We start from the raw sequence: 14,622 nt of genomic DNA, 5'->3' as shown, positions 1-14,622 counted from the left end.
ATTAATGCCGTCATAAATTGACTGTGTTGAGATTTACATTTTAACAGGTGAATGAGAAACAAAAGTGAAGAAATCGTTTGAAGTATTGATTATTAGCCATATCAATTGATTATAAACCCCGCCATAATCGACCCCATCAGGTGACAAGGTGTTTATGTTGATTACTCAATCAGTCCCGCAGCAAACGCCGGAAGCAACAGACAACTGAAAACATTGATATCCTACTCAAATCTACTTAGAAAAAACTAACACGGCTAATAGACCTTTATTACGTTTCAATTAGCTCGATTTGACCATTGAGTTACGTCGGTTACCTAATAAGGCGGTCGGGGTTCGATCCCGTCCTTTACCGAGGAAGTTCCTTTATGAAAAGAAGTACGATCGTACTATGGACCAGAAACTGACCATGTTGTTGGATGAAATTCAAAAAGCGAATGTCACCAAATCGATGCAGAATTGTTCAAAGAAGACGCATGCCAATTTTCGCGTCGATCGGACTTGATTTGACGGAGCCTTAGGATTTTTTGAACAAGAAGAAGAACAAGGACACGATGAGTAACGGTTAACGACCAGTTCCTGCCCTCCCTCCCCCCCCCCCCCCCAAAAAAAAAAAAAAATTACGACGCCTTGTGTAGACATCGACATTGACGTAAACGGACCACTGACAGTTGGAATTTCAATGAAGAATTGACTGCAACACCACTGCCCAGTGCCCAGGCAGAATGTCGCTTTCCATGGCCTTCATTATCCCAGTTGGTGCAGAAAAGTAGGACATTAAACCACATTTCATTTAAATTTCGACTTGACTAACTAGCGGTGGATTAATGCGTTTAAATTATTTGATTGTATATATATACAATAGATTTATCATTGTTGATGTTTTACACCTGTATAACACCTGGGATTAACGACAACGTTCACCTGGTGAATAAAATACAACATAATCCATATATATTGTTGTCGGTAGATTCAAATAGATTTATCCACCTTCATGTGTACACATTGACGTGCACGTAAAAGATCCCTTGACATTTGGAATTCGATATAAGAGTAGGCCGTAGTGCCGCTATCAGGGCAAAATTTCCCTCATATCACACTGTATGGCGTATGCCCGTCTTCAGTAGCCCAGTCGGAGTAGAACAGTAGGACGTTAAACCCCATTTCATTTCATTTTATTTCATTTCCTAACGTAAGACAGAAAGAGAGAGATATTCCCACGCACTATACCACAGATACCTTAAACAAGACACTTTCCGATCAAATATCCAAAATAAAATATTTAAAATGTCAACATGGCTTTGATTCCTAAGATTACAGAAAGTAAAATGAAATTCAGAGCATAATTGTAACTTATCAAGTCGTTTATCCATGTTGAATATCAATGTTATATATTGTGACGATGTATGGATTCTATATGACGAATTCTACTCTGACCTTCTACCGGTAGCCTATAGAGAATGACAAACGTTTCAACAATGTCAAGTTTTGGGATGTTTGAAAGTCAATAGAATATTACATGTTATAAAGCGATGTTCAAAGGTTTTATGATCTCTCTCCATCTAACGCCCCCTCCCATCTCTGTCTCTCTCTCTCTCTGTCTCTTCTCTCTCTCTCTCTCTCTCTCTCTCTCTCTCTCTGTTGAATGTCAATAGAATATTACATGTTATAAAGCGATGTTCAAAGGTTTTATGATCTCTCTCCATCTAACGCCCCCTCCCATCTCTGTCTGTCTGTCTGTCTGTCTCTCTCTCTCTCTCTCATTCTCTCTCACACTCTCTCTCTCTGTTGAAAGTCAATAGAATATTATATGTTATAAAGCGATGTTCGAAGGTTTTTTGTTCACTCTCTCCATTTAACGCCCCCTCTCTCTCTCTCTCTCTCTCTCATCTCTCTCTCTCTGTTATAAAGCAATGTTCAAAGGTTTTCTGATCTCTCCCTCTCCTTCTCTCCCCCTCGCTCTCTGTGTGTTATGCTATAGATGTTCCCGCTGTCGTTAGAATAGGATTGGCCCTATGGAGTCCACGATCTAGTACGTGCAGATACGTTCGGATACGTTTCGATACGGTCAACACAATTGCTACGACTGACCTCAATATATGATAAGACTTGATAGGATCCCCACGATTAAAACCAGGATTTCAATCGTAGCACGAATCCTGATAGTGGGAACTAGATTATACGTTTGGTAAGCTGTTGATTTAATAAATGAAAGAGCTATGTATGAACGAAAATAAATCGAAGAATTTGGGTATAGGTACAAGGTCAACCTCTCATAAGTTGATAGTTTTGCTGATTCTAAGGTAATCTACCATTTTTTTTTACTTTATCTTTTATTACCCGTTAGGCACTTTTCGTTTCGTGGATGTTATCAATCCAGCCCATATGCACTTTGTATAAATGTTATCCAGCCTCATATTCACTTCATTACATAATAGTTATCCAGCCCCTTTTTCAATTCGTTACATGAAGGTAATCTGCGCAATCTTAGCAATCAATGGGATGGGGGGGGGAATTACTCATTTCACCCCCCCCCCCGACCCCCCCCCCCCCCCTTTTATATATTATTTTTGATGTGAGGTAAAAGAGCAGGGATGTTTGATATTTTATTTCATCAGTCAATCTACTCGACTATGTGATTGATGACATATGATTGTAGTCAGCACGAGACCTGTCAATCAACGTGTAATAAATGTAGATAAATGAGTTTGACATTTGACTTGTAAATTATTAAATTACGTTTATAAACATGGATCATTACAACTGGTGTTAGACATTAACATGTATATACTATAATGATCGATGAGAGAGAGAGAGAACGAGAAAGAGAGAGAGAGAGAGATGGGAGGGGGCGTTAGATGGAGAGAGATCAGAAAACCTTTGAACATCGCTTTATAACATGTAATATTCTATTGACTTTCAACAGAGAGAGAGAGAGAGAGAGAGGGAGAGAGAGGGAGAGAGAGAGAGGAGCACGTCTTGCATTATGGGATAATTTATGAGAGAGAGAGAGAGAGAGAGAGACAGACAGAGGGACCTAATTGTGATGAGCTAGGCTTTACAACACTCATTTGTTCAAAGACCAAGTATTTGCAGTCTCATATCGTTCAACATGTTCTTTGCCGATATGAACATTATTATAGTGACCATGTGAAGGTCGTCGAAGAAGATGTCTTCTTATGACGCCATATCCTCGTATGATATACGTTTTTCCGAAGTAATAGTAAATTTACTAGGGAAATCAGTACATTGTTGCTTAACGAATAAACCCCCATGCTCAAACGTGGAGTACCGAAGAGTGCCGAAGTCAAACGAAGAGTATCGGGGATTGCCGACGTCAAACGAAGAGTATCGGAGAGTGCCGACGTCAACGATGCCGATGTCAAACGAAGAGTATCGCAGAGTGCCGAAGTCAAACGGAGAGTATCGGAGGGTGCCGAAGTCAAACGAAGAGTATCGGAGAGTGCCGAAGTCAAACGAAGAATTAAAATCAGAAGGGCGGAGGGGGGATAGATGATCTTGTTATCAGTTGACTGGTTTGTATCTCTTATTTAAAATGTAGACCCACACAGAGTTCCCATACTCAATAGTACAATCTCTGATAATACAGTAGTTACCATGGTAATTTTACAAGTCTCGTATATCTAACACGGTGTACGACATCTTGTTTTACTCTTCTTACGAGTCGTGTAAAGGATGTCCCGGACAACACAGCGGAAGAATATCTGCGGAAGAATATCAGACAGGGATTTGTCGAAGCCTTTGTACTATTAACAAGACCTTGTTTAATTATAGCGCGGAATGTCCCTCGCCACACATTACATACCCGTCTCCCTTCCCAGTTGGTTCAGAACAGTAGAACGTTAAACCACATTTCATTTTCATTTTCTTATACTGCAATTCGTTGTGCCTCTGATTATCTTTCTATTCAATCATTGCGTCACCCTCTTGCTTCCGACGTGCTGTCTACGTCACCAAAAGCGATGTAAATATTATAAATGGGATCGATCGCGTCACCGTATTAAGGTTATATAACAAGGTAAGACATATTTGGGTTTCCTAGAAACTGGTATATATAATAACTGATAAAGGGGTCGTGTTATTTAACAGGGGTTACACTAAATTCAAGACATAATAACCCCTTTAACATCAGCATAAAATTGAGGTCTGCTTGAAAAACAACCTTGTCTTCATGGTTGCGTCCAGAAAATCACAAATCCTTTTTTAAATCAAAATTTTAAACAAGATAGCCTACTCAAGGCTATCACAAAGACCGTTTTATATTCTATCCCAACACAAGCTACAATGTAATAATGATATCCCGTCCCATCTACTCAGGATATCCCATCCAAATGAACCAGAATACCCCATCACATCCCATCCCCTCACATCCACCAATGATACCCCATCACCTTTACCCAGGATATCCCATCACGTCCACCCAGGATATCCCATCCCATCTACCCAGGATATCCCATCCCATCTACCCAGGCTTCCCCATCACATCCACCCAAGATATCCCGTCACGTCCACCAAGGATATCCCATCCCATCTACCTAGGATATCCCATCCCATCTACCCAGGCTATCCCATAACACCCCAAGGATATCCTATTACACCCACCCAAGATATCCCATCACACCCACCCGCGATATCCCATCACACACCACCCATCCTTGATATTAAGAACTTATCCAGAATATCCCGCCAATAAATTCCATCCCTTTCTTTACTTTTCAATCTGAGTTTAAATAGTTGCAAATCCTTGCAGTAATCGCCATATATAAAAAATGTTACCGTGTCATTTTGTTTACATTTGACGTTCTAAATCCGGGCATTGATATGACCAGATGTTTATGATGTGATTATTATCAATTTAAAGGAACATTATCATTTCCGATAAAAAAAAAATATGTTTCATGTACCATACCTAAAATAACCCATCCCTCGTCGAACTACCGACATGATTATTGTTTAACGTCCACCTATCACAAACTAGGTCATTTCGGGACTAACATATCAAGCATTTTTATTCCAATAATTGGCTGGGGTGTTTTAGCAGTGAGAGGAAACCGGAGGACCCAGAGAAAATCGACAAACATGGAATCGAAACCACGCCATTTGACTCGATGACAGATCTTAAGACCTTAAGCGTGCACACTTTAGCAAAGCACTTTAGATGAGAAGGGTTCGCTAAATCCACAATAAATTTAGTACGCACCCTAAAATTGTTAAACGTCTATATCTCATAAATGGATAGGGAGATTTGTCTCAAAATTTGGACATGACCTCCAATCTGTACATGTCTGATTGAGTTGTACAGCCATGTTGGCAGTGTGAAAGTTCTGCTTTAATCCCTTTTTAGGCGTGGTTCACCCTTGTCAGAGATGCAGGACGGAGAGTCTGACAAGAACAGCTGTCTAGTCGTTCGGATGAGACGAAAAACCGAGGTTCCGTGTATACATTGGCGTGCACGTAAAAGACCCCTCGGCAGTTGTAATTAGATATAAGAGTAGTTGGCCGTAGTGCCACTGCTCAGGTACAATTTCCCTCATAGCACACTATATGGCGTATGTCCGTCTTCATTAGCCCAGTCGGAGCAAAGGACGTTAAACCCCATTTCATTTCCTCGCTTTAATCCTACCTTGAATATACGTTCATATCAACCTATATATATCTATATCTATATTTATATGACAGATAAACACGCACCTGACCCGATTATCAATCTTACAGAGTTTAATAATATTAAAAAAAATATCTGAGATAATAAACTTCATTGTTTACTATTATCTTATTTACATTCCAATACCGGATAATATTTCCTAGAAAAAAGGACACAAAGTGCTTTATCATAATGATCATATTGATGATGGTGGTGGTGATGATGATGACGATAATGAAATTTGGTTTAATGACCACTCGACACAAACTAAGTCATTTCGGCGCTAACATATGCTTCAATATTATTTCTTAGGCAGTGGGAGGAAACCGGAAGTTCCGGAGAAAACCCACGAGGTTGGACAGGCGACCCTACTCCTTGTCACGTAAACTATTCTCACCCAACGAGGCCTGCCGAATGAATGGTGCCACGCGCGTCTGCTTTAAAATCGCCATATTCTTGAAAATATTTCTTTTTCATGTTTATTTGCTTTTTAATTGTTACTCTACGCATTTTCACTGCTGCTTTAAAAGCGTTATCTTCTTGAAAATATTATCGGTTGCTTTTTAATTAATTATTAAGACGACCTATGTTAGGTTTTTATTGTTATTATATAATCACTATAGACATATAATATCACCACCGGACTGTTTGTTTGTAATTAAATTATTCCAGGTTCTGTGCGCCGTCATACATATCCCTTTTATACACGACGACATTACAAGGTACAGAAGACATTGTTGCACGCGCTAATTAAAATACCAACATGCGTGTAATTCTGTAATATATAGATATGTAATGTACCTGTGTTTATTTAAGCTAGGTATAAATACAGGTATAATACAATTTGTGATTGGGTATGGCCATAAACCTAAGGCTTTTTTGTACACTTTAGGATGGGGGGGGGAGAGGGGAGGAGGAGGGGAGAGAGAGAGAGAGAGAGAGAGATGTGGTTTAACGTCCACTCGACAGAAACTAGGTCATTTCGGGACTAACATATGGTTCAATTTGTATAGAACAAAGACAACACGGAAGTAATTAGTAATGACTGATTTAAAACGATAAAATAATCATAAAAAATGGATTAATCAGGCGTAAACGACTACCGTTCAGTTTGGTCTACTCACATATTTCACCGAACACAATTTATTAGAAATTACAATAAATGTGTTAAAAATTGAATATACATGTAAATCATTATATGTATATTACATTAATATATGTTGTTAGAACAATTTTCGTCTCTTTTAAGGTTCCAATGAATAGAGCCATACATCCTTTAAATCGATTATAAAAATCATATTAAGATTAATATTGTTAACATCAAAAACTAAATACTTCACCCAGACTTAAGTTAAGAATTTACTCAACTTTCAATCACTGTTTATGAGAAATATCTTTGATCCAGAAACACAAAACTTTGCACATAGTTTCTTATTGATGTATTTGATACATTAAAACAACAAAAGTTTTATAAAGAACTATATTGTAGTTAAAATAAGGTGAAGACATTTGAGTAAATTCTTAACTTAAGTCTGAGAATGTTTTGTGAAAACGTGTACAGGACCGTTAATAAACTGTGGATGTTAATCAATAGTTAGTATATTTACTATCTGAATAGACGAAGCAGAGTAGCTGGTCTAAAAACAAAATCCAATGCGTAGAAAATGAAACAGTGTGTGAACCATGCAAACAGACGTTTTAAAATAGTGCATGAAATGAGGTTTAACGTCCTACGCTTATGCATGAACCGGGATAATGAAGAAGAGCATACGCCATGCTGTTGGTTATGAGGAAAATTTTCCCCTGACAGCGGTGTTCCCTTAAAATATAAATATTTCCAATTTGTATCCGCTCTGTGAGTAGAAGGTTTCATCCCAACTCTGTCTATAGTTTTTGTTAAGAAGAGAGAGACAAACTATATTATAAGTGTTATTGTTGTATGTAGTATATTAGATAGCCTTAATACCTGTCTCAATTAACATTGTTATACTAGTTGATAAGAGATACACAACACGAGGTGAAACAGACACAGTACATTTTAACAATGATTCAAAACAGAGAGTTGAATGTCCAGTCATAACAACGACGTCATTTCATTCAATAAAACTACGTCATTCCATTCAATAACACTACGTCATACCATTCACTAACACTACGTCATTCCATTCAATAACACTTCGTCATATCAATCAATAAAATTACGTAATTCCCACTCAACACAACTACGTTATTTCCGGAGTTAAAAATGGTCGGATTTTGAATCTTCATTTGCCGAGAGTTAAAATCCCCGAGGACTTAGCCAATGAAAAGACTGCATTCTTAAAACATTTTGGTTTAAAGTTTCAATTTCATATTTTTAAGTTATATATTTAAAATTTATTAAAATAAAGCCTTAAAATAGATAGTATCTATAAACAGTCCTACCCTGTTAAAGAATAATCCTATTAATCCTATAATTCACTATTGCCAGTTGAGAAATTGGCAAAAATATCATTTTCCTCTTCAAATTCAAACGTTTGAAAAAAGCTACTCCATTGTGGAGAATAGAAAACAAGGGAGGTAATTGGGAGGTAATTGTGTTATTATTTCCGGTGTAAATGAGTTTTAAGTGTGAGAATGACACCTATGATCGTATAATAGTGAGTTGACAACCTATTGAGCAACAGACATAGAAATAATTATGTTTTGACTTTCTTAGAAAATATGAAATTTTAACTTTAAGTATAGGTGAAGAAGACGCTGGGCCCACCCAAAGATTCTTCTTTGGATGAATATCACCCTGGGCGCTTCCCGGCAAAGACATTGTGTCTTATCCAAAAAAGCTGGATCAAGCCTATTTTTGTGGCTTCCTCTGGCAAGTTTGTTAGGAAACACTTGTCTACGATATCACCCTTGGTGGAAGTGGACGTAAAACTCCACGAACGAACGGAAGACCCCTGGGCCACTTGTTCAACTATCACCTCCCCTGACATTAAATGCATTGAAGCAGAGGGGTTATCTGAGTGTGTATAAATGTATATATATGTCATGAAGTCAAATTTAATCCCCCCAACAAGTTATCAGTCTATGTTGAAATAAGTGCAATTTATACAAAGCACACGATATGCATACATAACATGTACATTTAAAAACACAAAAACCCAACTGATAAACTTAACCTTAAACACTATTTTCACATTGCAGATCTGTAAACAAACTGTATCATGCACGATACACGTCACATTGAATACAACTAAATGTGGGTAACAGATTCGACTTGGATTTCAGAAGCCGAAGAAGCATGACGCGGTGAGACGGAAACCGTGGGGACAGCGACCAACAACGAGGGAGTGTGATACGAACTAGATGTCACTCTCGTCCACAAAATACATGTATAGGTACTTCATTACACGATTGTATAAACACGGTTAAGGCCGTGTTATATTGACTTAAATAGAAATTAAAAACCAATATTTGTTCACGCGACTTGAAGTAGTAATAAATCTTCATTTAGAGCCCACAAACCACAAGCCTGTCTCTTCTATAAGCCTGGTTATACGAGTTTATAGAGTTTCTGCCAATCAGGTAATTCGTACTATCAAACTAGACAAAAGTATTCAAGGCTGGTTCGGTGGGTGTACATAAGCAAAAGCGAGAGAGAGAGAGAGAGAGGGGGGTGTTTAACGTCTACTCGACACAAACCAGGTCATTTCGGGACTAACATATGGTTCAATTTATTTAAATAATTCGTTTGCGCGTACGTGTCTTTAGCAGTGGGAGGAAACCGGAGGACCCAGAGAAAACCAATGAGGTTAGGCAGGCACATACAGCCGGGGAATCGAAACCACGCCAGCTGACTCAATGACAGACCTTATGATACATAGCGCATGCGCTAAACATCCGGCCATCCACCCCGCCACCCCCCAGAAACGGATGGACCAATGGAAATCAAAGTTTTCATCATTGAATGACTTGATTATTAGGAAAGGCCCAGTTTATTCAGCCACGACGAATGTTTAGGAATACAGGTTGTTTAATATTAATAAGCTCACGATAAGACTATATATAAATATATGATGTACATACAGTCAAGATATATATATCTTTATATCTATTTAATCATTTCAAATATTTTCGACATTACAATGTTCAAATATTTCAAATATGTTGACACAAATCAGCTGGTGTTCATATATTTAATGTTCTCTTATCTATTGATTCGCTGAACATCTTTATAATTCTAGTCGTTTATATTTAAGTGCTCGTATTTCATTATTTAAAAGTATATCTAACAAGATGAAATATGTAATAAGACATGATATGTAATCGATTTTAAAGAGTAATTGAAAAAACAAACAAATTATAGTTTATTGTCTATACCGCAGGGGTCGTCGAATTGTTGATCCTAAAGGGTCGTCAAATATAGAAATAATAACAACTATAGTTGATTGTTGATTCTATAGGGTCGTCAAATATAGAAATAATAACAACAAAACTTTATCAAACGGTTATTAAATTGTCGATCCTAAAGGATGATCAAATACAAGAATAATAAAACAAAAACGATTCATTGTCGATGCTAAACGGTTATCAAATACAGGAACGAAACGATCTAGCATATTGTTGATGCTGGTGGGTCATCGGATACAGGAATAAATGAAAAACAATTCATTGTCGATGTTATAGAGTTATCAAATAAAGCGATGAAAAGATCTAGCATATTATTGTTGATGCTGAAGATCATCAGATACATGAATCTACACAATGGGCTAACAGTACGGTGTATGATACATTAGCTCATTTATAAAACATGGAATTCAGCTAAATAACAACACACCATTGTGTAGATACAGATTTCAGATATTCAGATATTGTGGTAGTCAAATAATACGTAATGTGTCTTCTAGGTCCACGCCGACAATCGTGCCTTGGACATTCTACACACGAGACAAGTTTCCTTAACGCTCGACTCGACTACCTCGGTCCCCGGATGATAGGTTTGCTACTAGCCAATATGAATGAGTCTTGATATTGTACACACGAGACAAGTTTCCTTAACGCTCGACTCGACTACCTCAGTTCCCGGATGATAGGTTTGCCATTATGAATGAGCCTTCCCCGGCCTACGGCTATAAGACTATGAGATCGAATCTTATATTATACCCGAAACGATATATTTCAAAAAATAAATAAATACAAGTATGTAATCACAGAAATCTAATCAGATGGCGACAGAGACCTCGAATTAATTAATTCTTGAAAGGAAAATAACATTAAAAAAAAGTACAAGTCGCCTTAAGGCAAGAAAAACTTTGATCGTCTTATATCTAGACGTGGACTACGTGATACTGTAAAATATGGATGACTATTGTAATAGAGGGTCAGTGAGGTCACAACTAATATATACAATACAGAATCAAGAGGTAAACGTTTCGCTTTCTGAACTTCCGCAATCAGTTTAAGAAATTGGGATTTAGAACAACAATCATATTAAAATACAGATCTATATTTCGTTTAGTTTTTTTATAATCTCAATGGCCTTTACTACATGAAGATCTTACTGGAAGTTCGCGTAAGGGGTCATACGACCGGCTTTTGCCCCTATGACGTCAGACATTGATTTATCAATCAACATTGACGTTTCGAGGGGTTTACCCACAGTTCCGTGCAGAGCACGCCAAGAACTCGCCGTTTCATTGACTAATTCCTCACAACAATTAGACCACGTGTTATATAACAACTCTTCCAGATCCTAGTGTTGTGAAGACAAGTAAAACGAAATTTTGAACTATAAAAAACGAAACGAAATAGGAAATTTGTTATAATCAGATTGTTAGTACAGGTGAATATCCTACATCGGCCTTCCACAGCATCGTAAATAGATCATACCAACTCAGCCCAAAATATACTGAGTTAGGATAAAAATGTTGTTTAACGTCCAATCAACATATATATAGAGAGAAATGGGGTTTAACGTCCACTCGACACAAACTAGGTCATTTCGGGACTAACACATGGTTTAATTTTATTTCAATAATTCGCTTGCGCATAGGGATCTTTAGCAGTGGGAGGAAACCGGAGGACCCGTAGAGAACCCACGAGGTTGGACAGGCGACGCCAGTTGACTCAATGACAGACTTTATGGTTCAGCGCGCACGTGCTAACCATTCAGCCACCCAACCCCCCCAATCAACATATAAGTGAATAGATCGTACACCACTGGTGAGTGGTTGACAGAAGTTCCAGCTAATGTCTTTTAAAAGTCAATAGACATTGGGCTTAAAATTACATACTGCATTATAATAAAGTTAAGAATTGATGAAGTGAAATATGGGGTTTAACGTCCTACTCCGACTGGACTAAGACTAATGAAGATGGCTAAGAATATATAATAATGCATATGTGAGAGAATAATTTGTTCCCATGGCCGTACCGACAGAAATGGGTGCGTGACTAACGGTCAACTAACTGCCCACAAAAATTAATTTATATTTGATATCAGATTGTTACAAATCGACCATAGGTGTTCGGGTTCACTTTTAATGGTCATTTCAGGCGGACATAATGCTGACCAAATGGCCATAGAAAAGCCACGCTATTGATATTGGTAAAAGCAATCTGCACCCCATTACTTATAAGACCATATAGATCTATTCAGTGATCAGGGAATACAATAGAGTTTTTATAACATAGAGTAATATAACATATCATATTAAACTATAACCATTATCATACCCTGTACATCTACAAATCACTCATATCTAAATGACCATCATACATGACCAGATATAAAAAAAACTTATTATTTATAACAAATGTTTTATATTATTTGTACAACCCCCAAACCAAGGCGTGGGATACTATAGTTCACTAGAAGGAAAATTAATTAAATCGATTTAAAGATTATACACGTGTTTCTCTTCAACATTTGAACATTGATAATATAGCGTTTTTGATATTTTCATTAATCAAGACTTTTGGAGCAATGGCGTAGCATATTTTAAAAGGAACGACGCGGAAGGTCTTGTCAACAGATTACGTCAAATATTTTGAGACTATCTAACCCTCTGTATTTTCACGAGGGTATTTACCTCCTACCTTCACGCTGATACGTAACCCTCCCTATATTCACGCTTGATTGTTACACCCCTCCCCTCCCCTCTATGTTCCCTCTGGTATTAGCGATGGTATATAACCACCCTATCTTCACTCTTGAATGTAATCATCGCTCATATTCACTCTGGTATTCGCGATTGTATATAACCCTCCCTTAAATTCACTCTGGTATTCGCGATGGTATATAACCCTACCTTATATTCACCCTGGTATTCGCGATTGTATATAACCCTCTCTTATATTCACCCTGGTATTCGCGATGGTATATAACCCTCCCTTATATTCGCGGCGGTATTCGAGATGGTATATAACCCTACCTTATATTCACTCTGGTACTCGCGATGGTATATAACCCTCCCTTAAATTCACTCTGGTATTCGCGATGGTATATAACCCTACCTTATATTCACCCTGTATTCGAGATGGTATATAACCCTCCCTTATAATCACGATTGTATGTAACCCTACCTTATATTCACGATTGTATGTAACCCTACCTTATATTCACGATTGTATGTAACCCGTCTCTATATTCACGATTGAATGTAACCCGTCCCTATATTCACGGCGGTATGTAACCCTTTACTTCATATAGAGAGATGTAATTCTCTTTTAACATTTGGACCACCATAAAGATAGATAGATATTATTCTTTACCCCAGCAGGAGACTCGAGAATAAAATATATACAAGTCATATAGTTAGACATATCTCAGAAATACATCAATTTTACCAGCAATAAAACGAGGCAAAACATCTTAGCGTTACACTATGGTCAACTATATCCGACAAATATCGTAAAAACCAATAACACAATTCTAAACTGTTGGTGGATGAAGCAATCTGTACAACAATAAAACCAGATAACATCCAACGTCTGACACCAGTCCAATAATTATCACACGGTGGTCATATCAACATCGTAAAACTACAACAAATTGACGACAAATTTTGAATAAATCCTGGCACGCAGAAGCAATAGGACAGTTAATAGTCTATAAACGTGAACTGTCGTATATATTTACTACGGAATAATATATGTATGTTTATAATTCGCTGTCTACATGTGGAGTTTAGACATATCTCAATTTTGTATATTCTATATTGATTCAATGCTAGGATGTGGCTGTATGAGAAGGTATTATGTTATTTTTTTGAGATATAAACTTTGTTAGTCTTCCGTATCGTTATATTCCCGTTGCCACTTAAAGGTAATACATCATAATTTGCAAGTCATTGATTTTTTTTATTTTTGGAATGCATGTGATAATCATTTCATGATAATAGTGTACTGAAATTTATATGTATTGCTAAACCAGTAAATGTTTTATTTCACAGTATTACTGCATACTAAACTTAGTCCGCTTGAGAACATATACTAAGCTAGTTGGCCGACATTTGAAGTCCTATAGTCGAAAACACTAAGTGTACTTCGATAATTTTGTTTAACTGTTTATTCTGCTTCCATTTAATACAATTGAAAAAGTTTAGTCTTTATGTGTATGACAGATGAGAAAAGGTGTAGAACCACATTACAGAAGAGTATACTCATGTTTGGATATGGCGGTCATTTAGGGCAGAGATCTATTCTCGAAGAATGTAGCAGATGGATCTCAGTATGCAGAATGAATATTACTGGTGACATCACAATATCTCCAGTGACATCACAATATTCCTATTGACGTCATAATATCCACTAGTTCATAATATTCCCCGTGAATTCATAATATTCCCTGTGACTTCATAATATTCCTGGTAGGGCAATTGTATTCCTGGGGACATCTTTAGAACCAAGTGGAAGTACATATACGTGTATTTAAACTTAGTAAGCCATGTGAACATTGTATCGTATTGTGTGTAAACTGT

General features: G+C 37.3%; 1 long non-coding RNA gene across 1 annotated transcript in view; it reads right to left on the bottom strand.

Moving 5' to 3' along the window:
* Positions 1–14,622, bottom strand: part of LOC126816500 (uncharacterized) — a 65,119-nt gene that overhangs the window by 19,878 nt on the left and 30,619 nt on the right. The gene's annotated exons all lie outside the window — the stretch shown is intronic.

This window comes from Patella vulgata, chromosome 3 (genome assembly GCF_932274485.2).
Source record: "Patella vulgata chromosome 3, xgPatVulg1.2, whole genome shotgun sequence".
NCBI classification, from domain to species: Eukaryota; Metazoa; Mollusca; class Gastropoda; family Patellidae; genus Patella; species Patella vulgata.
Note: the sequence above shows the minus strand (reverse complement) of the source record. Positions and strands in the feature narration are given on the sequence as shown.